The following is a 26100-nucleotide window of genomic DNA, read 5'->3' on the forward strand; positions in this document are numbered from 1 at the left end:
TGCTTTGAAGAGGTAAACAGCTGTAAGTGCTGGGTACTATAATTAAGAAATTGCTAGATGCAGATAAACTGAAAAACAAAATTTCATATCTGAAATTGCTACAGAGATAGTCACCCTCCATCTGTGGATGCTGTTCTTGCAGCAACTATTGATTATACAACAGTAAGCCTGAGAAAGCTTAATTCTGAAAAGCTGGCAGGTGAAATCCTGGTCTTATTCAAGCCAAGAAAAGTCTTACTCTGACTTCAGGGAGTCCAAGCTTTTCCTCTTTTTGAAAAACTAACTCCCACTGTGACATTTTTCTTGGTTAGGCACCAGCAAATCCTTTTAGGTAAGCAAATTCCTCAAGAAACCACCTTGTCTCCCCGCAATGTTTCTTTGACTGGAATTGTTGATTATGCCCACCTCCGATATTTTAGTACTCCTGTGGGGGAACGCAGGTGTGAAGAAAAAGCTTCTCTATAGCTACATTTTGGAAATAAGTTTCAACAACTTAAAATACCCAGAATGAGTGGAAGCAGCTTGATTTTTTTTTTGTATTATGCTGATAGTTGGCAGTAAATGTACCGAGAGATACCCCAAATCAAACTTAATTCTTACTTCAAAGAAGGATCTAAACTCTTTACTTTGTCTCTTATTAGCCAACATCATGAAAGCCATTTTGATGATTAATTGGCCACAAAGTGCTGCCATCTCCTTCTGCATCGATCAAGGAGGGACCATGACCTGCAGCAAGGAGTGACTTGAGCAAGGATCAACTTGGTCAGCCCCAGAGTCGTAAAGGATTCAAGCTACTGAGGAAGAACAGAATTGTTGTAGCTCAGAAAATGCAGCAAAGGCGTAAGGGAACTATGTGCAGTAGCCACAGCCTGCTCGTGTCTATACGTTTGAGAAAGCCCAAAGAAGTGCTTCTTTTCCTTATGTCAGATCAGATGTCAGATCAAATGCTGTCTCAGTAGACAGTAAATCATGTAAAAGAAATCTTTCCACTAATGAGAGAACACCTAATTAAAGGCAGTATGACCTATCTCACAGGTACTCTTCCAACACATTGTGCAAAAGCTGACTGTGCTGATTGAGCGCAGAAGTCTTCGCAATGAACTTGTTGGCAACATCTAAGAAAGTAGATTCTGTTTCTCCAGATAAAACTTGATACTAAGGTCAACCTGACACACAGCAGCTCACGTCCTGCTACAGTCTAGCCTTATTTTGGTGGTACAATACCCAGGGTAGAGTGGGTCCAGGTGAATAGCGCCAACCTGCGTCTAAATCCAAGCAAGCAAATCTGCAGGGGATTAGACTTTGCTATCCACAATACGCTCCAAATCACTGCGCTTTGTTTTGTGATGTTTCTTCATGCTGTCTATCAAATACCGAGTTGGCACCGCTGGACTGATTGCTCCCAAAATGCGTTTCTCACATTTCTAGTAAAATCAAACAAATCTAAGCAACAGTTCGGCTTGCTCTCGCAAACATGCACAGGTCCACTGGTTTGGTTTATTTTGTGGCAGTCAAAAAAATCTGCAGCCTCTCCCCAAACTCCAGAATAAATTTGTCAGCTGATAAAACGCATTTGAAGTGTTATGGGAAACAATTACTACCGGCAACACTGGAGGGTGGAGTGCAGCTGCAGAGCTCGGGTACCTGGAAACCCAGGAATCCCCAAGGCTCATCACAACAGTAACGTGCTTGCTGGAGTAAGAAGCAACTTCCAGATTGTATACAGCTAGGTAGGCATAAAAAGAAAAGTGTTTTGCTTAGCACAAGCTTTCTGTGCTAAGGGAAAGCCACTAACACCTGAGAAAATAAAGTGAAATGAAAAGGAATAAAACGATCCTTTGCATGGAGAGATTTGGTCACATGAGACTTAAGAAACAGTTTGAAATATAAAGGGAAATTTTCCAGCCCTCATCCTCGCTTTTTGTCAGATATCATATAACAAAATGGAGAACCCCGAATGGAGTCAAATGAGACCGTACCTCAAGAAAACACAACTCAGATTTATACTACGGGGCTCTCTGGAGACTGCATAGAGTGCAAAGGCCCTGATTCTGCAGGAAAATAACAGCATGACGCCGACAGTTTTTATGCTGAAAGTGCCCGTATGAAGGAGAAGAAACCAGATTCTGTGAATTCCCCTCAGATCTGTGAAGACTTCTGAAGCACAGGAACCAATCTGCACATTTTTTTAATCAGTCCCTTAATATCGTTGGTATCTGATTTTTCTTAGTTTTCTATGGGAGGTTTCTTACCTCCATGCACTACAGAAGATACTAGCTGTTTTAAAGCTACATATGTTAGTGTTCGTGTTGTCATTCCAAGACAAAATTATCATCGTCAACTTCACTTGGCAAAGCCTGTTAACATTTCTGTGTCTTAACCAGTCTAATTAATGCTGCTCTTTCCTGAGTGAAAAGATCACAGTAAAAAATAAAAATTTAGCACCCACCCCCCCCTTCAAACTTTCCTAGTGTTTTTGAAGATGTGCAACGTTGTGTAGAACTTAATATATTTGCACAGTTGAGGGCTTAGAGGTGAAATATCAGCTAAAGCACAGTGAAAAATGATAAACTATGAACTCTGGGTATTGCTACTATTATAAGAAAAAAAAAATTGATATGTACTCAAGGTGTCTCTTCACCAAAGAGATTCACTGCTATAAGTTACAAAGAGGCATCGTATCCCTCTTTCTCTCTCTGAAATCCCTACCACCACACCTCCCAGATTTTCAAAGATAGAGCTGTCAGCAATTTAAGAAAAATAAACAGATCCAAAACAGTGCATAACTCGTTCCTCTTCTCCATTCAACACCAATCATAGTAATCTGACCTGCCTTAAAAAAGAAAGAAAACAAGCTACATAATTAGTCTGCTATCCTGCGTCTCTCGCATTCCTCATTTCAAGGAGCATCATTCACTCCCATCCCACGTTACTTCCAGACGCAGCGTCCTTCTTAGCGCTATCACAGAGCATTAATTATGTTAGAAATGCCAAATCACATAAGCAAAAAGTGATACAGAATTTTGTTTACGCCAGTGTAAAGAATACCATAATATTTTATATTTCCTGTCCAAATTATGTATATATGTTTGCACTTCACATTTGAGCCTTGGCAGGCTCAGAGTTGTGCTTAGAGACTCAGCTAAGAGATCAGTTCACGCTCTTGTGAGACACTGGTGTAACCCCGAATGCCACTGAACCAGTCAGGTGTTAGAAGATCGCTTCCACATCACAGCTACGCAAGTCAAGGAACACAGCACACTTTATGAAAGTAACTGACTACTAAAGGGTATCAGAGAGGAAAGGAAAGATGCAATCTTGAACCTTAAGTGAATGCACACCACTTAGCTATCGCAGTCTCCTGGCTGGCTTGCTGACTGATGACAAGATCTACAGATGGAAAAGGTGGGAGGGAGTTAAATGGAAAGCTGTCCAGCTCTTACTCTTCCCAGACTGTCAACAGCTCTTCTCGGTTAGTTTTTAAAAAGCTTTTTCATTTTTCCTAGGAAGAACTATTCATAGCTTTAATTACTCTCAATTTCTAAGAAACAATACCGAAACACAAAACAAAGAAGCTAGAGTTCTTCTCTGCTCTTGTTTCTACTTCAGTAAGGACCATGTCCCTGACTCCTAGCAGCTTCACAGGGGCCGTAAGAACAGTTACAACAATATAGCAAAACTTAGGAACAAATTCTTTCAGGGCTCAGCTACCCAAAGCTCAAATGCGAGCCAGAAGGGCCCATCTTTTCATATGATCCACACCCTTCCATACAGATGCCCATTCCTCTGAGCACCTCCCGTGGCATTTTGTGCCAGAGGTAAACTCAACGATTCCCTCAGGTCAGCCTGAGCAATTGGGGAAAACCCGCTAGACCAAGGTTGTAAATATTACACTGTTTTCCTTCCTTACCATTCCCCTCCTATCTTCAAAAGTCGGTTACGTGCAAACTGAACTGAAAAGAGTGTAATAAGGTTTGACAGAGATCTGAAGCCTAAGATAATATCTCACCAAGGCGTTAAGCCTCCTGAGCCCATTGTAATAAATAAGTGGCATACTGTAAAACACAAATGAGCGTCACTGCGGCTGTGATTTCATTGTCCCGATGGGGGACCGGTGCCTGGCACTAGGCCAGTCTTGTAATTCAGTACTGAGAGAGAGCGCACAAATGGACCTCGGGAGGAGGATCGATTTTAATGTAATCCCATCTACTAATCAAAAGAGACTGAGGGATTAACATGCACTAGGAAATGTCTGCTCAGAGTTGTCAGTTTATTGATAAAGATGGCTTTGTTTTAATTAAGATATAAAACACCAATTCCAGGTGTAATTTTGGCTGCAAATAATCAGTTATTGGTGATGTGTCTGGCTGAATTGCTTTAACCTGCCCTGGAACTTTGTTTATCTGTTTGTTTTCCCCCAAATGGGCCGATGCGGACTGCCTTCCCATACTGCGAAAGGGTGCATTCTCGTACTGTCTCCATCCCCCAGGTATGAGTGGTCCATAACTTCTCCATCCCCCAGGTATGAGTGGTCCATAACTTCTTAGTTTCCCAATATGAGATGTATTGTTGGCCCCAGGCTGAAATAACCTCAGTGACTCTCCATTCACCACTGTGCATCCATCCGCAAGACTGCATGCTGCTTTGCATACCTTACGACATGCTGGAGGCAGCAAGCCGGTATGCACACCTTAAAACGCCAGATAACACCTCAAAACCCCACAAAAGATGTGCTAAAGAAAGTAAGTGCATTATCTCTTCAAGAAGAACAGAGAACACTGTTCCTAGACTAGGTTGTGTGAGTTTTCCAAGACAAGTCAGAGCATAAGTAATTTGTTTAAGGTTGTATTCAGTGACAGAGCATAAGACCTGTGTTTTCTGAGCCCTGCCCCCACCAGCCAAGTCACTCTCAAGTATTATCTGCTGTAAACCCTAATCCTGTAAATCCTTTCGGCTGCACTTATCTTTCAAAAATGTAAATCACAGAAACAGCTATTTTCAGTGAAATGCTGCATAGTGGTGTATGCTTTTGTGACCCACAAGAAGCTTCACCCATCAGTGGGGCAGCCCTTGCAGGAGGCCTCGTCCAGGCAGATGGCACTCTCTCCAAATCTCGGAAAGTAACTGCACGCCAGGGCTGAGCTTCACTCGGCTGACAAACCTCTTCTGATCTAGCGCTGTGACAAACACACCCCAGTAAGAACGAGCAGCAAAACATGGAAAGGCAGGCTGCTTTGCTGCAGTGGCGTGTACAAAATCCTTTTCTCAGTTTCCATTGCTTTGGGTTTTACTCTCAAGGCCATATAATTCCTTTTGAATTCCTCACTCAACTGAGGGTTGGAGCTGCAGAGCTTCGTAGCCAATCAAATACCACATACCCTGGCCTCTGCAAAATCATATAGGCATAAAAGGACCCTCTGCCATATCTCACCAAATGCCAGGCTCAAGCAGACTCACATTCAGAAGAGACTTTTCTATCTGGAGTTTCTGGCTATAAAGGACTACGTATGCACGTGCCTTTGTCATATTGATCTTAAATGCTGAAACTTGAATGAGTTTTCAGATCTGACTCAAGCCATGGTGCATTCCTATTCCAAACACTCCTGTTCAAGGAGCAGCATATAAATGGACAAGGCGGAGTGCAGAGAGTTAAACCTGTACTGCATGGGCTCAACTGCATAGCCTCAAAGCCTAGTTGATCCACTGCTGATATCCCATTTCCATCATTAGGGCAGGTTGTTTTCAAGGTGTAATTTAATGTAAAAGCTTAGGGTTTACTTTTTTGACAAGCAGTCAGCCGCCTGCGTACTCTGCTGCAGAGCTGTCAATCCAGAGTTACCCATGCTCATTTCCCAGGCCTGCTGATAGCTCTTTATTCATACCTCATCAGTACAAAGTACAGGGCCTATTCCCCTCCCACCCACTTCTTTGCAATCAGCTGGTGCAACTATGACTCATCGACTTCTAATACAGACTTGGAAGACCTATTTGAGGAGTTTATTAGCTGATCGCGCAGTAGCTGTAGCCCTCATAATTAGTTGCAACCACTTAGAGAGGAACAATTTTAAAGATGATTGTCATTTTTTTTTCCTCTTGTCTCCTTAGATTAGAAGAGGATGGGGTCCTTCCAGAAGACAGATGGATCTAAGAACATCATCCTGCTTGGGAGAGTGTGATCCCTTCCTCAGTACCAGGGACCTGGATGGGTAAAGCTCTGCAGAAGGAGACAGAGATGGGAAAGAAAACTCCCTCCATGTAGAAAGCACTGAGATTTTGGTGAAGCAGGGATTGTTTAGAGGTTGGAAGGAAAGGGAATGCAGATACAGAGAGGCAAGCCAGTGAACGCAAGAAGTGAAAAAACGCATGACGAAAGTGGATGATCCATCTTCTTTTACCAGAGAAGAGAGAGAATATAGATAATTCCAAGCCCACCTAAAATGGAGGTGCCACAGATATCAGCAAAATCACTTCAGTTGCTTTCAGGGACCTGTTCAGTCCTCAGAGCTGAACAAGTTCCTGGGGATGCAGAATCCACATTACGCTTCCAAGAAACAGGGATAACAACAAGCCGAAGGAGGGAAGGCATTAAGCATCTCTTACCAGACAAGGAAGCACAAGGATAGACCTCCTCAGTATCACCCTTCCTAAACTCTGCAGAGGGGGAAAGAAGGTGTGAGAAATGAGATTTACTTTTGTAGGAGAACAGGAGAGAGGAAAAGGAGGAGCTACTTTGCAGAACCAGAAGAGCTGAACCAGCGCAGCTCCCCATCTTGGCTAACGAGGGGATGGACAAGAGGGAAAAGCCAAACCCCCGCGAACCATGCCTTAGCAGTTAGCACAGTTCATTGCTAGGCTGAATGCTGAGATGGAACAGAAACGTGGCAGGTTCCCATGGAGGGAAACCGAGACAAGGAGAGAAGGACGCAAGGGGAAGTCCACAGGAGGCTACAGGCAGCCTGTGTTCACTAAACTGGGGAAGAAGAGGCCAATCCTATTAAGAGCTGAAGCATCACTAAATTCAGACCCTTTTCCACTCAGAGGATTATGTCTGGGCACATTTACATGAAGCAGTAATGGCACAAAACATTTTGCAGTGAAATAGCTATCAGCCCATTTCCAGCCTTTTCCCCTTGTTTCTGCGGTAAGCTGCAGTGTGGAGACATGAAGATAAAAACGGGCCCAGGCACTAGGAGAAGTCGGTTTTATATAAACCTATTTTACACAATTTCCCCTCTATCCTTCAGGTGACCGAGGGGACATTGTAGAAGATACAGCCAAAGAGGAAAAAGAGAAGGGGCAAACCGTGAAGGGGTGTTTCTAAGCTGAGAGAAAAAAGGAAGAAAATCATCTACCAGAGCTTTGCTACTTTTAGCCTTCCTGTTTTAAAGTGCCATCATGAACACAGCGTTTCTTAACAACCGCCTTTTACAATCACAGTTACACCGTAACAGCAAATATTAAATCCTACTATGGGACGATGGAGATTTTTCTTGAGAAGTACCCTGAATGGTTTAATCTACTGCGGTAAAGCAGATAGGTTTGCTCTGAGCCCTGAAGAAGAGAGATTGCTAACAACCAGTTTATAGGACAAGTTCATTATGCAGGTGAAAGGCAAAATGCTCCGAGATCATTATTTTTTTATGCTGTTATCATGAACATCTTATTTCCCTGTGTGCATGCTGAGCCCCAGCTTTCCACAGCGCCTTTATTCCCTCCCCCCCCTTTTTGGTATAGCGTTCACTATCGTTATTTTCTGCCTGTCGAATGAATGAATTCTCATTTTCACAAAAAACAAGTGCATACAAACTTAATTAACTAGTTTTTTTTTTTTTTTAATTACTTCAGAGGACCGCATGCAGCACCAAAACCAAGCGGTCTGAGAGCTTTTTAGCAAGGAGTGCACTGCGGCCAATAAAAAGCAAAGCAGGCTACACATAGCATTCTGCACACTGAAATCTAGTATTATGTCCACTAAAACCTAGACTAAAACAGTTTCAGCAGTGGAAAAAAAAAAAAAAGAAATACAAATTCAAAAGAGGTCTATATGTATACGTAGGGATTTGTGAACCAAGATTTAGATGCCAGCACTCGTCTTAAGACTTCAGGGTCCTGGAGATAGATTTGGCACACAGATATGCAACAGCAAAACCAACGACAGAGGGTTTAATAAAAAATAAAAATAATTCTACAATGAAGAGTTACAGAATGTGTCTCCCAATGGGCAGGTTTTGTCATAATTTCCCTCAGATATTGCTTCCAAATATTACATTGTCGCAAAAAATGAATCTAATAAGAATCTTTCCACTTTTTTCACATGCTGCATCAGGACCTGAGCAATTTCAGACACAATCTGTAGCTACAAACACTTTCACTGGCTGTTAAAAAGAATAATACTTTTTTATCTATTTTCTTTCTTTCAATTCTGCTAAAGCCTAGGCCTCTCCATTTTTTTCTAGCAATCTTAATAGTTTAATTATCATACAAAAACATTTGCTAATCTACAATCAGTATGCTGTCCCTCTTTTCACAGAATGCCATCTTATTCTTCTATTTTGAAAAATGATGAAAAGAGACAAATGTAAATTGTCTTCCCCGATTATTATTTTAGATACTCAGCAACTAGTTGCTCAGAGCACTCCTGCACCTTGCCTGGCATGTGAGCTAGCTTGCTGACTTCCAAACTAGGGACGAAAACCCTTCCCCACTGAAGGCTGTAAGACTTTTTTCATTAACTTCATAGGAGCTGAGACCACTCAGTTAAGGAGTTTCCTACATCTAGACCTGAAATAACATATCCAGTCTATTCAAACCCAAAGCATGAAAAAATCTTCCTATATTAGTAGTTCTCACCACCTCCTTCTGAAGCTTCCCACTTACAACATATACTCCATAGGACACAGCGACCAGATTAAAACACACTGTTTTAGAGGATGTCACACTTCCGATAAGACGCCGTAATATTTTGGAGAGCAAAGTGGGACCTACAGCAAGAAAACCTCTCACTGTGTGAGTGGGTGCATGTCTGTATTTGTGTTCAGACTCAAAATGAAAGTCCTGTATTTCCCACAAAATAACATTTTTGGCAGAAATAAAATATCATGGTGGATCTGAAACATTTTGTTTCAATGAATCAGCACATTCCTTTTTTTTTTTTTAAGCGTATGACTTTTTTTCTAAAAGTGATGCAATTTGAAGTAGAAAAAGGAATTTAAAATCAAAACCACCTGAACTTTCCAATATGATTATGAAACACTTAGTTTCTAGCTTTTTCCCAAACCAAATTGTATAAGACCAGTACTTCCCACAGGATTCTGTTAATTTAAATTAAAACATTTTTTAATTGACAAATATTTCACTAGGGGAAAAATACGATTAATTTTTATTTTCAGATTTAATCCTCTTCCCAGTCTGTATGCATCAAATGTTTTGTTTACTTACAGAAGAGGTTTTTTTCCTTGAGAAAACAGCTTACGAAAAAAGGTTATCTGAGGGTTCTCCTTCTCAAGTGGTAACAATTTACTTAGAACTTAGCAAGGTGTCTGAGTCATTCAAATGATTTCTTTCCATTGTACATTACCTTTGTATTCATCAACAGAGAATTTGATCTTCCTTCATGCAGCTTGGTTAAGTTTCACTAAGCCTCATCTGAGTGTAATAATTCTGCATCTTCAACCATCTTTATTACTTTTTTGTAATCCCTATATCCAGATCATGGAGGTAATATATTAAACACTTCTGGTATATTTGCTGAGACTCGATGAAGATTCATGAGATAAATATAAACAACATGAGAAAAATATTGTTCGCAAGGTTTAAAAGGAAGAACTTTTCTATTTTCTCTCAGCAGCTCCATCATTCCAGGCTGTAAGTGAAGAGGGAAAAATTTTAAATAATTTAGATTCCTGCAGATAACCCACCTGTCTGACCTGCAGATCCCACCAGAGCAACCCACAGGAGTGGGTGAACAACAGTTGTGCAAGATCACATAATACGTTGCACAACGGTGAAGAGAGAAGTAAGCAACCATTTACGTTATCTTCTCAACATAATGAGATCAACACCTAAACTGTTCTGTTTAAAAGGGAAGTGAAGACTTCTGGAATAATTTTCCAAGGTTCACCATGCTCTACAGAGAACAGAGTGTGATCCTGGAGGATCCGTGCTCTTCACCCCACCAGATCCCCCGCTGGTGTCGGTGCTGTCGTACAATGGTGTTATCTACTCGGGGTTGTCTACCTACTTCCACCGGCAGCGATAGTGACTCACGTCAGCGTTTGCTCCCACCTTTGGCAGCCTGCAAAGCATCTTCACCTCCTTCCTGCTGCAGGCCCCTGTGCCAGCCACAGGTGGTGAGGGCATCACCGATCAGGTAGATATTCATCTGATATGGGGAATCAAATTCCAGTCTCCATCCTCCAACTATTGAGGTACAAATGAGATATTCACAACTAAAAGTGTTATCTGCAGAGATTTGCTAGTGAATAATGGAAATTTCCTCCACCATTTTTTTTCCTTAATGCATAAACAAAACTTCTGCAAATACTAGAAACGTATATGCTAAAATATGGAAAGCTATGAGACGCACATAAGCATATATGTTTAAGAGAAGCTGTTTGTTCCCATAAAGGCACCCGCACAAAACACTAAAGTATTCCTCCAAACAAAGGGTACTGCATAGTGGACCCACTGCAGAGGTGTGCCTGAACAAGCTCTCTCAGGGGTCAGAAGAGGATAGCTGAATGAAGATGGGACTCTGCTTGGGCTAAAGGACCTACTGAACAGGGGTAGATCTTGACGGTGTCCTGGTGCAGCCGGAGCACTGCGCTAAGACGATTACATTGCTTTTATAATCCGAACTGGTTCATGGGTCTTTGAACAACTGAAGCTTGTAAACCCGCTTCCCTCAACATGCTACATTTTTGCCAAAAATATGCCGTTCATTCCTTGAGTGTTCCTTACCCTTAAAAAACCTCAAGATACGTAATGTTCTCCCATACCTTCCACATAAAACTGATCAATGCCAAGAGTTGCTTCACCATTCTTTTGCTACAGTAACGCAGCAAGCGGAGCAGCAACGCAAAGCAGAACAGCGTACAGAGGGACAAGATTGTAGATCAGAGGAAAGATGGTCTTACCAACAGCCAGAACAGATGGGAAACCTGAATAGCAGTCAGGAGGCTTGCATATGGCCACTTCTACAACAAGATCACTGTGTAACCCTTCTCAGGAAACCTATAAACAAGTGGCAACAGCACCTGGAGACGAGGGTAAGGTTGAGCATGTTGATGTTCTGTTCCATGTTTTGATGATAAAGAAGATGGGATTCACCTCGTTAAAAGACAGACATCTACAATATAAATGGTTATTCCTCAACTAGTTGTTCAGATTCTCTTTAACTCAGTGGAGAAAAGACATAATTTGAATATCCATCTCTCTCATAAAAGAGGCATTTAAAAGCGGTTGTCTGGATAGTGCCTTAGAAATTTCTGTTCTTCTGCACTGTCCAGAAAGAGAAGATCAGCAGCTATTTGGGATATAGTTGACTCCATTGTAGATAACTAAGGTAAAGTAAACTAAATTCCACCCATGTCCAGAAAGTGTGTCCCCAAAGTCAGGGGTGGACATTCAACCCCGCTGCAGTGGTCTGGCTGCACAGACTGGTGTCTGAGGACGAGCTAGAGCCAATGCCCCACTGATTTTGCACCTGCGTCACCCCTGAAGGAGATATTCCCACCCAGCAGAAGGCTGTGTGCCACAGTGGAGTAAGTGGAGTTCCATTGCCCCCTGACAATTTAATGCCAAAGGTGGAATAAAGGCATAAAAGGGGCTGCTGATAATGAGACCTACATCTTTATCGCAAATGCACCATGGCTGAATAACCATCTCAGTTTATAAAATCTGACAAAATGGAAACTACTCACAACTGAGATTCACTCCATCATTCACACTATATAGCTATTCATATATACTGATTTTGGATTGTGTATATCTTAGGACCAAGAAATACTGTTCTTTCCAGCCAGAATAGGCTTCAGGAATTCTGTTGCCAACCATAACATAAAAAAGAATCTATAAAATTACAGTTGCACACTAAGGCATATGTCTCACATTTAACTTAATGTTTATCTTGTCAGGAAATCCATCTAGACCATGCCAACATTTTGTTTCATTCATGCAGTCTTCAAAAATCATCTGTTTTGGAAGGAGAAAAAGGAAGGGGAGAGAAAAGAAAGTTCAAGAGAATTACTGAAATATGAAGAGAATAAAATTTAAGTTAATCTCACAAGTAAGGCTCAAGAATGAGAGTGCATTGTGAGACAACCTCAGGTAGTAAGACCTTCCATCTTTGCTCTCTCCCGTGGATTGAAGTCATCATCACCAACTTCTGCAAAAATGAACAGTGATTCTAAAATCTGCCCTTTGCAGATACACAATGGGACGTGAACTCCTTGACTTCTGATAAGCCTCATTTTCCTGAATGGTTTAGTCATTGTCATTCCTGAGGAAGTCACCTTGACATGCTGCACACTTGGCAGCAGCCACTCCTGAAGACCACACTCATGATAAAAATCAACTGAACGCTAGACAGAAGCAAAAGAGCAGAATAACAGCTACTCCTTTGGAAATTATCTAAAATATCTGCATTTCTTACACATTAAGGAAAGCATTTCCTTACCTACAACACAGCTTACACAACTAAATAATTCATCATGATGAATTATTTAGAGATGGGGACCCAGTAAGTCTACAAATCCCAAGCTATTTTACAAAAGAGGAAAAAATTGTATAATTAGTCCTCAAACTCTTTTTAAAATGTTCTTATGATGAGAAAAATTCTGATTATCAGTGCGACTGGTCCTGAAAGCAAAGATTTTAGAGACTGTGCTATGGTGGGAAGAAGGGATAATAAGAGGGAAATGACTAAGGAAGGTGATTTTTTCTAAAATAATCTTTTTTTAGTAATTGGTGATTATTGCTGCTGAACAGATGATTTGTCTAAAAACCATTCTTCAAGCCTCCACCTTCAAGCCTTGAGATATCCCAGGTATAGTAAAAGGTCTTCAAATCAGGCATAATTTAATCACTGACCTGGGGCATTACTCCCAGTAGTCGTCTGCCATACACAGACACAGGGCAAGTCAGACTCATTTCACAATAAGTATCAGCACTTTCTCCCTAGCAACCATATTGCACATGCCCCCAGAGGAAATCATTTATGCCGAGGAAGGAACCTGCCCCTGACAGCCCAAGCATGCTATGATGCTCCTCTTCACCTCTGTGATGCTCTGCATGCCACTTTCCTCCCCGTCTCTTCTAGCTTCCTCTCATATATCTGCACTGTCAAAAGTCTTCACAGAAATGCTCTTGGCACATGCTATAAGATCTCCTTACTCTCTGAATGTTTCTGCTGACCCTAGTCCTGGCAGTTCAAAAGCTTTTACAGGCCACCTGTTTTTCTTTATAGAAGGGCAAGAATTTCAACAGGATAAAGCCCTGAGCAACTTGGTCTGACCCCATAGCTCAGCCTGCTTTGAGCAGGGGGTTGGACTAGTGATTTTCCTAGATCCCTTCCAACCTGAATTATCCTACAAATCCATCTTATGATCCTCTGAATGGCTTTTTGCTATTCACTTCAGCAACTGGTAAGTAGAATAGCACTCCCAGAGAGAAGCTAAGACTGGCTGAGGAGGAAAGGAAAACAAACTCTACTGTCTTGGCTTTCCCTTTATCTAGAGTAACCTCAGCCCAGAGGAATCCATCCAAGAGGTACCTGTGGCAGGAAAATTGACCTCTGCACTCTGCTTTACCTCTCTGCAGTTGATCCCCATGACTCCAAGTTTCAAATGAGACACAAGGGAGCATCACGTCCTCAGATTTAATAGTTTTAATATAGTCCAGAAGGAGACCTATGTAGGCAGAAGCAAATTCAGATGCATTGGGGAAAGGACTTAACTCCAGGCTGACTCTTTTAAAAATAATTTTGTTAAGTACATTTCTTCCTACAATATATTGCCATTTTCTGGTCTGAGGGAAGTTCCTGTGCTAGTGCAGTAAAAATGTGCCTGGCTTTGGTACGGGAAGTAGGGTTCAACTGCTGATGTGGCCACCTGTAGTCCTCCTACCTTGCAGGCATGTTGATCTGTGGAACAAAGTCACTAGAGTTACATCTCTGCCTGCTCCTATCCCAGCCACGTATGTCTTTGTATCCAAAACAGCTAAGGATTCCCCCCGCAAGTAAGGCTTTACTACCTATAATGCAGGAATTTCAAAATACAGGATTCAGCCCATTTCTTGCATTCCTTCTTTTAACTCTATGTTGCTTTTGTGTCCTTTGTTCAGGAAGGACAAGCATCTCATCGCTTATGCCAAACATACTCAGTTAACTCCCTCTTTTCACTGAGCACCTTCCTTCTTCTGCAGTGTATCCCCCATCTTTGATCTACTGTCTGACAATGCAGCAGATACTCAGTGTTGCATTGCTGATTCTGGCACTAGATGTGTCCTAATTAAATCTGTCTAGCTAACCTATTTCAGGGTCCCCCCATCACCACTGCATCTGGGCCACTCTTAATGCACTGGTGTGCAGACTTCAAAATTCATAACAGAAAAACACATATCACAGGATCGCAGAATGGTTGAGGTTGGAAAGGACCTCTGGAGGTCATCTGGTCCAAACCCCCTGCTCAAGCAGGGTCCTTTAGAGCACATTGCACAGGATTGTGTCCAGATGGCTTCTGAATCTCCCGCGAAGGAGACTCCACAACCTCTCTGGGCAACCTGTTCCAGGGCTCAGTCACCCTCACAGGAAAGAAGTTTTTCCTCATGTTCAGACAGAGCTTCCTGTTTTTCAGTTTGTGCCCATCGCTTCTTGTCCTATCACTGGGCATAGACCCACGGACATGCTAAATCAGATTTCACTCTTGTAAAGCCAGAGAAGGCAGGCTGGGGACGCCCTAGGAGACTGTAGAAGAAAATGGAGAAATCTGTTTGAGCATAAACAATTCTTGCATAGCGATAACTCTAAGGCGCATAATTCAGCAGGGATCATGACATCTGCTGTTTATCCCCAAGTAGGATCATTGAACAGTGGAACAGAGTAGCCATGGTTACCTCCCTGTCCCTGCTGCAGGTCACTCCTATCTCACTGTCTGCTATCATGATCCTGAAGTCACGTAGTCCCACGCTCGGATAAACTGGCTTCTCATGTCACCCTAGATAGCCTGTTTATGGCTCTGGCTAATGATTAACTTGCTGAGGATACTGATTAACTTACTATGAGGGGCTTTGTGCACCACCACATCTGAGGTGGAGCTTGGCCATAGCACTCTGGAGTCACCACAGAGAACTGCTGCTCTAGCAGCTGCGGAAAACAAAAGAAAAGGTATTTTTCCCCCACAGCCGGAGCCCAGTGCGTGCTCAGCATGTGCTGCTGTAGGGAAGAGGGTTATGCTGTCGTATATTTTTAGTTCATCTAGCAGCAACTATTTCTACATTCCAAATTCTGATGTCGATTTATTCCACCTTCTGTTTCTCGATTAAGGTATTATTATTAGCTACACTAAACCAATGAGCTTATCGGCACAGCAAGTTTAATAAAGCACTAATGTCACCCACTGCCGACGCAAGTCAACCAAAGCAAAACAAGGCTCAGTTTACAGTACTATTAAAAATTAGCAAGAGTCCGCTGATCATTCCTCATTAGGTTTCTTCCCCCCGCCCTTTTTTTTTCCTTCTCCAACAATATTTCTTCCCTCCACGGGCAAAAGCATAGATGTAAAAATCTAAAATTTTGTCTCAGGTGTTTCTCCCTCTCCCACCATAAAAGAGAAAACATATCTAAAGATGTTTAACATAACCTTCTGGAATTATTGTTCCTCTCCCTTTGGGGCCAACTTGGAGATGCTTACTCGCTTCTTGCAAACAAGAGTGGCCGGTCTGAAATGAACTTTTCTCTACCTTGTCCCTCTTCTGCTTGCCAATGCCTCTGATTTTGCTGCTCAGCTCCTCACAAAAAGATGAGGAATGTTCTGGGGTCATGACATCCCAGGTGCAAATAGGAACGTGACTTTCATCCACCCTCAGCAGCCAACAAAAGCCTTTCCAGTGGCTGGGGTCAGGCTTCCCGGCCTCCCTCAAACAACAATCTCCTCACAGTTTTCTGCATTATCTTTCCTTCTGAAAAGCCTTTTGTGCCACTGGGATGAATCCTGCTGTTTCTGAGGTCAGTGGCAAGCACCCTATTGATTGCAGCGGTGAAAACCTTGGATGGCTGTAGAGCAAAGCACTCTAGAACCTAACACAATGCAACTTTATATTCTGTAACATCTACCCTGACAGGCTGTACCCTCACAAGGCTCAGCTTAAACACAGCTGCAAAGGGAGAGGGAAACAGAGAGAAAACAATGAGGAGATATGGACAGAAAAGAGATGTTTTCAGCTGAAGAAACCAGGATAGGCAGACAAAGAAAATAAATAGGCTGTGCTGCTGCATGGCGCAGAATAGATTTATGCAGGGCAGTGTGGTCTGTAAGCTCCCATAAAAGGAGTCACTTTCAGCAGCAGACTGTGCTCAGCTCTAATGAAATCCATCTGCCTTGTCCCACAGAGAACCTTGCATAGTCAGATACGGGGTAATTAGGGTCCTAATAACAGAGAAAAGCCACGTGGCTCCTCTGTATGAGGCAGAGGTCAGGATGCAACACCTGCTGAACTCGGGCACTCAGTCACGTGGAGGATGTGCACTTGCTACAGGCACCAGCAGCTAGTGAGCTTGGATCTTCAGCTCCAGACATCTCACTCAGAGGGTCAATTCTCTGCAGCAGCCAAAATAGCAGCCAGAACCCAGATTTTGCTGGCCCACGCGAATCCAGGGGAGAGGTACACAAAGAGACCTGATGTCCCTAAATTGTGTGTTGCTCCACGTTTCCCCATCACCTCCAAAACAAATGGGAAGTTTCCTCATGCATTTCATTGATTATTTCATTGATTGTTTCATGTAGACATCCCCAATGTTCATACTCTCAAAAGCGAAGCCCCTGTTTAGATGGGACATGAGGTTACATCATGTACAAGCATCCTCTTCACCCAGTAACATCAAGTCATAGCAATCAAGATGCAACAAGAGGATAGGAGTGGAAAGGAGAGGGAGTTATTATATATTAAGGATGGAGATTTTCATATAAAACACCCCTCTTGTAGAGGATTCAGTGGAGGGAAATGCTAGTCCTTTTGCTCTATTCTTTACTGAATCATTCCCAGAAAAGAGGTTTGCTTTTCCTACTGTTCAGTCTTTGAAACACTGCTTTTGGCAGTACAGGCTGACAAATTGACACAGATACAAACAATGTTTTGCTCAAGCCACATCCTCCAAGTAATACACACATTACTTTGTGCCATAAGAAAGTAATGGAACGCTAGTTTCTAGCCCCAGAAACAAATGCAATGTCAGTGGCATTTTAAGAACTAAAATCACATGTTAAAAGCTGCTGGCAGAGCCAGATCCCTCCCCAGCCATAGAGATCTGGATTTGAGATAGGAATATAAAAGGGGAGCTCTGTTTGCCCAAGTAACTGGACAAAGAATGAGCCTGCTCCCCAGGCTGCTAAGTGATGGCAGCAGAAGAGTAGACCTTCCCAAGCCAAGTTACATTATGAAAGTCCCGCTTGTCATTTTGTTGCGTGCTGCAAATCCTTAAAAGCCACGCTGTTACCAGAAGGACAGAATTTGAAGTCTCCATGCGAGAGAGACAGACACTGCTTTCTTCTAGAATCACTGCTATGCATTACCAACACGGGTCTGTGGTCTAGAGAGTAATACTTGCAATTTCTCCTTTACAGACCCATAGGATACATAAGCTCTAGCCCGTCTGCTGCAACACTATATGGTGAAGAAGAAATAATATTTAGTTAGAGGTCACAGTTCAGAAAGTACAAAAGCAAGAATTTGGTAAATATGTAAATATAAACACACACACACACATATATATACACACACACACACATATATGTATAAAAGCTGAAGATTAATCTACTAATTATGCTGTTTTACAGCTATGATCCTAAGGATGAGAAAACACAACAGGCACCATAGCAAGGACATGTCAGGATCTTGCATTTATCTACAACGCCTCATCTGCAGTAAGCCCAGACAAACTGCGCAGCTCCCAGTGTGTACACATAAGTTTTGCTCTGACTCCTGCAGAACCAGGATCACTCTTAACCTGACACAGCCATATAAAGGAATTACTTCAGTACTGAAACACCATCTGAGGTGTGGGTGCTCCAGCCATAAAGAAACTGCCCCGCGAAACATCCCAACTGCCAAATGAAGCCAAACTGACATCTGCTTTACAGGTGGTTTGGGGTAGAAGCATCCAGAACATCCCTCTCTCCAAAGGGGTCTCCACTGAGCTAGCTCAGCAAATACATGGGTACCAGCTGCCCATGAGCTACAGAAAAGAGAGAAACTCTCCCATTTACACTTCACTGGGATGCTCTGTCTGCTGCAGGCAGACAGGGGAGAAGTAAAACTGCTGAATAACCGAGTCCCTAACATTGCAGGTACGAATGATAGGATTAGAGAGAGGAATACAATTATATCTTTGGGATTTAGATTTGGAAGGAGCCAACTTGTGACTCACTCACCCGACAAGTGGAGCCCAGGCACGTCACGGTGGTGACCTTCTGAAGGAGGGCTTGGATCAGGCTGGCAGCTGTGACTGCGTCGGGCAGTTACAGCCCATTACCTCCTGGAGCAGTGTTAGCAGAGGTCATGCGATGTCGTAGCCCCTAGTTGCCTTGCAGCGTGTCAGGCACTGCCAGCGTGCAAGGAAGGGAACTGTATATAGGGAAGACAGGAGGAATACCAATGACGTGAGGCACCTGCACTGATCCTGCTCTTAGAAACAAATTCCTCAAAGCCTCATAACAGTGGAGCCAGGAAGCACAGACCCAATGTCCATCTCGCCGAGTTGGTGGGGAAGGTTTTGCCCACAGGGTAAGCAGGCTGACTGACTCCTGGAGATGCTGAGTGAAGAGGCCAAGAGCCTCTGCTACCTGAGGCTAGACTAGAAAGGAGTGAAAACCTTTCCAAGTGCTAATGTCAGTATCCACTAGACAGAGACAGAGGTCCACAGTGAATAGGCATGAGGATGGTCTGGATGTGGGGAGAACCTCCCAAGAGTAGACTGTTCCCTGAGAGAGGACAAGAACAGTAAAAGATGGTCATCTCCTTATAAGGTACAGATGGGCCACAACTGCTAATTTCAAGGGGCCACACAGGTAGGGAGTTTTCAATGTCTATGAAGATCTTACCCTCACCTTAGTCACTGGGAAAACTTTTATTTTCAATGGTTATGTGTCTGTCTCGTTAAGGAACAGATCAAGCCAATCAACATACAGGGCGAAGGGAAACAATTACAGTATTGCAACACAGAAAAAAACACAGAGGAGGATTACTGAGTGGAGTTATGAAAAGCATTCTCTGCATAGCCTCAAAATAAAATGAATAGCATTATTAGACTAAATAGGAGGTACAGCATTCATCATCAGATCATCTCTTGTCTCAGGTTACTACATGGTAGGATCTGGAAAATGCCGGCTTCCTTACTGGGAAGAACAAACAAACAAACTAACTAACTAAAAAAAAAAACATCCTAGCTACAGCATTTCAGAAATCTCTGCTTTAACCTGTTGGCAAACGCTGACTTGTGAACAGACTACTGCATAAGTCTTCTTTTGTTCTAAGCTCCAGAGAGACACAGTGGGTGACTAATGAAAATAAGGATCTGGATTTTAATAATAAGATGCTTAATAATATCATTAGGTACAAAAATAGCTTTTCCCCTTAGAACAGTGCTAGTGAACAGCACTAAGTGGGCATCAAGAGCCCAGCTGTTAACAGCCGTGCACAAAGCAAAGACTGTGCTCCCTTACATTGCTATAAGAATACAATACAATAGAACAAGCCATAACGTAAGAGATAAAAAAAAAAAATCTCTCCTAAGCCTTCCATTTTAAGCAAGGGGGAGGAGGGGAAAGAGCTGCTGCTGCGGGTGACAGTATGAGTTAGGGACACTGAGTATTAAAAGTCAGTTATTCCAGGTGGGGAACATCTTTGTTGTTTCTGATGTGTTGAAATCACCAAATGCAATAGCCTGACTTTCCATAAATGAACAGCCCTTCTTCCACAGGGGATTTCTACAGCAAAGCATGCGAAAACACTCACACTCCCTGCCTTTCCAAGGCCATTTCTGAGAGAAGTTTTGCAGCCCTGTAGTAATCAAAAGTCCATGCATGAGTTCTGGCTTCCCCATAACCATTTACTTGCAGCCAGCAGCAAAGTAAGTAACATACACAAATATTTGTGGGGTGTTATGTGAAATCCCCAAAGCCCTCCAACCTTCAGCATCTGCTTGTGCTGATGAGAGGAGCACTGCTCCATGCCTTACTGAGGTGTCCCTTGATTACGTACTTTACATCTCTGCAACATGCATAAGCAGGATTTTGATCCTGCCATCGATGCTTCAGTCCCAGAAGCACATTCAGGTTTTTGTGGCTTTTACTGCATTTTCCTTCCCTCTCTGCTATTACAAAGGAGAAGCTGCAAAATTTAAATATGCTCTAGATTTGAAGCAGACACCAAATCCTACCCAGAGGTACGCTGTAATGTGGCCAGGCTAGTACAACGTCCCGTGAACTGCATCTCTGGAGTGCCTGGTTTAATTAATATAAAGATTCAAAATCATCCCCTTCAGGTAAACTTGGTGCTTGTAAGTACCGTTGTTAGCATGGGGTCAAACAGCCCCTTGTAGAGAAGACTTGTGTGTTTTAGTAGTGGTGATAAGGTCAGGTTCCTAAAGAAATTATTCAGCAAATCAAACTGTTGATAAAAAATATTTGTCCCCGTTTTCTTTTTCTAACCTCAGTCCTACCGACTTCACTTTCAGAGGAGGTAGTGCCCAGCTGGTTTTTACAACAATTCTGCATAGGAATTGGGCACCAGGTCCTGGCAACCAAAATTCCTTGTTGCCTGTAGCTTGCAAGAGGAGGAGGTTTATGATAAAAGAGAAATGCTGGGCACAATTCGGTCCTCTGTTTTGCACCTCTTTGGGAAAACACAGATTGTTTTCCATCTCATGCTGATTGTTGTGGGATCCGAAGACAAGTAACAAAACACAGGATTGGACCAAAACACCCTGCTTTTTCAAACTAGATTTAATATAACAGGTGCCCCTCAGCCTTTGCTACATCCCTTGGTATCGGTCATAGCCAGACTGTCCCCACAGCATAAATAGGAAGCAGAGTTATAACTGTAGCATGTTATGGGACAGGCTTGAAAGCCTTCTGTTAAAAATGCTGATCATCACTGAAGCCAGGGCATTTCCAGCCACGCAGGCAATGACGGTTTGGGGAGGACAGGGGAAGAGCAGGACACCAGACAGGGAGAGCAGGGGTTTAGAGAAGGAGATAGAGACATTAGCGGCACTTCTCCTTCTCCTTACTGCTGATAAATATATATATATATGTAGTTACGTGGAAGTGGAAGAGCTCTCTGCAGTCATTACATAGCAAACACTTAGCACTTGGCTCAAACTTACTCCTTAGTCTCTCTCCCTTCGTGCTCCCCGGACATGTACACACTCATCCACAGATATTTATCTGCACAAGGACACTCCACAGCTTTGGATATCTTCTGTTTTTAAAATGACAAGGACTGTCCCCATGTGCCTTTGGATTAGAGCTATTCTTTCTACCTTTTTAAATGCACCCAGTACATGTTTTCTCACACAGATGAAGTGAGCATCTCTTACTGCTTGGCCATCACACCCGCATCTTTTGCAGGATTTTTTTGTTTTCTTTTTAGAAGGTATAACGGTTTAAGAGCAGTATTTTTACAAAAATGCTATTCACAGCTCTGATGATTGTGCCATGATTTAGTGTGGCTTTAAAGCACTTAAGGTAAACGTGCCAGTTCTAGACCACACTGAGGTTTCTTGTCTTGGCTGTTCATACACCTCTCAGGTTTACAGCTCTCACCTGAATATGATGAAAGAGATTTATTTGTGGAGTGGGCAGAGACAGAAGTGCATTGTCGCATTTTTTTTTTTTTTAAGGATTATTAATTACCACGTCAACCTTTGCTCTGCTGCTGCTGCCCACTTGTATTTTGGGAGCACAGTCGTTCCACACTCCGATCACGCTGGGTTCCCCAGTCACCCCATTTCCCACCAATCTTTTGGAATATTGTTAATTATTTCTTATGTATCTAGGTGAGGGAAAAGGAGAGGGACAGCACAGCAGAGACAGCAAACAGGAGCTGGAAAACATGCTTGGCTTGAACTGTCATTACAATGCCGTTGAAACGGGAGAGCCGAAAAAACTAGCAACAAACACTCGCACGCAAACGCGCCCCAGACACCCGCCGCATTTGTCAGGGGGAGTTCACACACAGCCCGGCGGGTCTTACCTGGGCTGTCTGGGATCCCACCGCAGTGCACCTCCCGCCGCCCCTGGGGCTGCCGCCGGCGCCGCGGCCGGGGTGGCCGAGCGGGTATCGAGAGGCAGCCGGCTGGTTGCAGCCTCTGCTGCCGGCTCTGGCTCCTATCGGGGCTGCTGCTGCTGCTCCTGATGATGCTAAGGAGGAGGAGGAGAGCCAGCGAGGAGGAGGATGCTGGCGGTGATGCTGTTGCTATGGTGACCCAACTCGGCGGCAGCAGCGGCGGCAGTGCTCGGAGCAACAGCTGCTCCGGCGCCCGGTTCTCCTTGGCGCCGGCCACCGTGGCCACCACGATTAATGCCCCTGGCTCTCTGCCTGCCCTGGGGCTGCCCTCACCCCTCCCAGGTTGCTCTGATCGTGCGGAGCGGGGCCCTGGATGCAGCTCCGTGATCAAACCGACAGCCCCATCTCTTTGGTGGGCATCAAAATGACAGCGCCGGGATAGCGGGGAGATAGGATGGAAGAGGGCCCTTAAAACAAGAGTCTGGGCATTTTTCCCTGGTCTTTCCAGAGGGACATTGTCGGTGGAGAGTGTGGAGCTTCATCCTCGGAGCAGCGCTGGCAGGGGCTGGTGTTGAACTTTGGGGGAAATAGATGTGTCCAAAATATTTGTACAGATAAAGGCCCTCAATATTCATGGGCCAAGAAAGTGCTGCTCTGTGAAGTTCGTGAGGTCAAATAACAGTTGTCAGGAAGCCAGGGTTTCATTTGCAGGCGTGCTTTGCATTTTTGTGAGGAAAAAAAGCAAAACATTACTTAGGAGAAGAACCATTTTCAAAGTTCTTGTTCTGAGGCAAGCTTAAACTTTTCCCATATAAAGCTTGAAGCTCTTTCTGTAAAATATTGGAAATGAGATTTTTATTTCCTTCTTCTTGTAGTGAATGTATTTTTTGCAACGGCCCCTTATAGACCAATTCTTTACGAAAGAGAGAGCAACTTCCTACCACAAAATAGTAAGTAAAAACCTTTCTGAAGGCAGCCCTCTTACACAATGTAGGACACTGATACATTCATGTCTAGTCCCATGAAATAAACAGGCTGAACTTTACCCTTTTTTTAGGGTCTGAAGAATAAAAATGGAAAAAAACTAAGGTAGATGAGCTGCCACTTGATCAAAATGTGAAGCCCTAACTGAGCGAGACGTGTGAAATCAAGGCCTTCAGTTGCCATTTATCGATCAAATACGCATATCCTGAAGCTCTGACTTGGCACTAGAACATCAGAAGATACAGCAAGGGCACAGCAATCAAATGTCACTCCCATCTAAAAATGTCAGTGCAAAGCTGCATAACGCTCATAAGCCATGACAGTTCTTTCAAGATTCGATGTGGTTTGCAGGACATTGCAATACACCATTTAAAACCTACTGAAAAAGAAAAACTACTGGTGGAAACTTTCTAAAGAGATTTTCTTCCTACTCCAAGAGCTGTGCTTGCAGCCTGAATGTGCAGTGCTGCAATGCATCACAAACTATGAACTTGAGGCATCAAGGAGATGCAATGGGTGATATTTCCAGTGAAAGTATCAGATCCAGGAATATCACTGTGGAAGATGTGCTGGCAGCACCTCTTCTCAAAGTACTCTAGAAGACAGTACCTTCACACCATGTTCATTTGAGGACTCGTGATGTGGTTCATATAAAGGTATCTTCTATATATCTCAGCATTATGGGAGAATCTGGAACCACCCAACTGAGGAGCAAAATGCACCGTGCAGTACACATCAAGTCAGCTTTCCTTGGAATACCTTCCCATTTCCCAGTCTTCATGTATCTAATAAAACCAGTTAGTTACCGTATAACCCACTCCCTCTTTTTATACACTTTCAACTAATACCCTCTTAGGCAACAATTTTCCACAGCTGATCTCCTCCTAGAGAGGAGGGCTTTATGGAATGCTTGGCTTAAAGCGACCGTTCTTTCTACCTTCTTTCTACCACTTAGAAAAGAAAGAACAAATATGTTATCTCTTTTTAATCTTTAAAAAATGATATTCATGTAAAATTGGACAATACTGTGAGCTAGATTTCTCAAGAACTGAAAGCTAATATTTGGTGTGTGCATGGCCCAGGGCCTGCCTGCTGTGGTTTGAGGAGGGGAGAAGGAGAAGACCTCATTGCTTTAAAATGATTGGGAGCAAATCCAAATCACCCATCACATAACTAACTAGCTGAGAGCAAAGCCCATGGTTATTTTCAGTACCTCACTGAAACCATGGACAGATCTTATTTCTGCTAAATCAGGGAGTGGGCTCTGCTGGGGTACACGTAATCAGCTTGCAAGCATACATTCTCCCACAGTGCTTAGAAAGGCGATTTCCTAAGATATGCATCTCTGAGTTCAATAATGCTCATCAGAATAACAAAAGTTGGTTTGCCCCTTTAGCTTCGGGTGCTTCAAATAGCGTGGCAAATACTGAGGATCCGCCCACCTTAATTCTTTCACTGGTGTGCAACACTGAGGAAAAAAACACCCTTAAGGACATGCAGAGCCCCACTAAAGCCAGTGGCTTTTACAAATCACCCTCTAGCGCCTGTAGGGTATATAGCCTCATCTGTGTCAAGGGAGTACAAAGTGGATGTCAAATTAGCAAAAAAAAGCCAGTTAGTTGCATTTGACCTCAGTGGAGCAAGGAGGTCCTGCATGGTGGGAGGATGTGAGGAACAACCTGCACCAGTATGCTATTTAAACATGTTGATATGTGATATTTAAAACATGTTGAGATGCAAGGCAGTCTGTGATTCTTTAAAGGAAAGAAATGTCATAGCCATATCTGACAAAGCCTAGAGGAAAGACTGCATTTTCAATCTTAACTATCCTTTTTTAGGGTAGAACCTATGTCGCATCTTCCAGCCCCGCATGAGAAGTTCCGATCCCTTAGGACATCTCAAGTGGTAGTAGACAACTATTTTTAGGCACCTCAGTCATGTCTCTAGATTTTTTTGTTTGGTTGGTTTTTGTTTTTTTTTTTTTTTAAATAGTCAATAGAGTTAAATTGTCTTAGCCTTAAGCAGACTGTCAAAACAGATCAATTGAATTTACCCTGGAGTCCCCTTTTCTCTCCCCAGCATTAGAACAGAACCCATAGCTGACTAACTTGGCTGTAGATATATACACCACCATGACATAAGGCAGATCCCATCCTTAACTGTTGTTCAGCGGAGTTGTCCCACTAAAATGAGCTATCTGAGCTCCAATGCCTGTCATTGAAGATTAAAACCAAAACATATCCCTTCTTAGCTGCCACTCGAGCCCCAGAGGAGCCTGAGGTTTTGGCAGTAAAGATGCCCATGTGCCTGTTTCCCTGCAGAGTGTGCCCAGAATGGCTTAATCTTCACAGCCTCAGACCCACTTGGTGTCCCACAACCTAGCACAAGCAGAAAATCCACCATTCAGGATTTCTTCTGTATATACTTTGGAACATTTAAGAATAATCTGGAGCAGATATTAGATATCAGGATACCTAACAGCGCTCCACTGGAGCGCTCCATGCTGCAGGGCCCAAGTTGGGCTGTGAGTCTGTTCTACAGGCTGTGGATTCCTTATCACCTCACTGCCTATGCAATTTAAGCTGTAGTGTGATAGTCAGGCTATACAGCAACTCT

The 26100-nt window shown here is 43.1% G+C and overlaps 1 protein-coding gene across 2 annotated transcripts in view; it reads right to left on the reverse strand.

The window, feature by feature from the left end:
* FAM135B (family with sequence similarity 135 member B) overlaps positions 1-22550 on the reverse strand; it is a 223940-nt gene extending 201390 nt beyond the window's left edge. For both annotated transcript variants that reach the window (XM_068933385.1, XM_068933386.1), the window contains exon 1: positions 22468-22550. The gene's annotated coding sequence lies outside the window, so the exon portion shown is untranslated. The remainder of the gene's footprint in view (positions 1-22467) is intronic.
* Positions 22551-26100: the final 3550 nt, after the last annotated feature.

Source organism: Struthio camelus, chromosome 2 (genome assembly GCF_040807025.1).
Source record: "Struthio camelus isolate bStrCam1 chromosome 2, bStrCam1.hap1, whole genome shotgun sequence".
In the NCBI taxonomy this organism is placed as follows: Eukaryota; Metazoa; Chordata; class Aves; order Struthioniformes; family Struthionidae; genus Struthio; species Struthio camelus.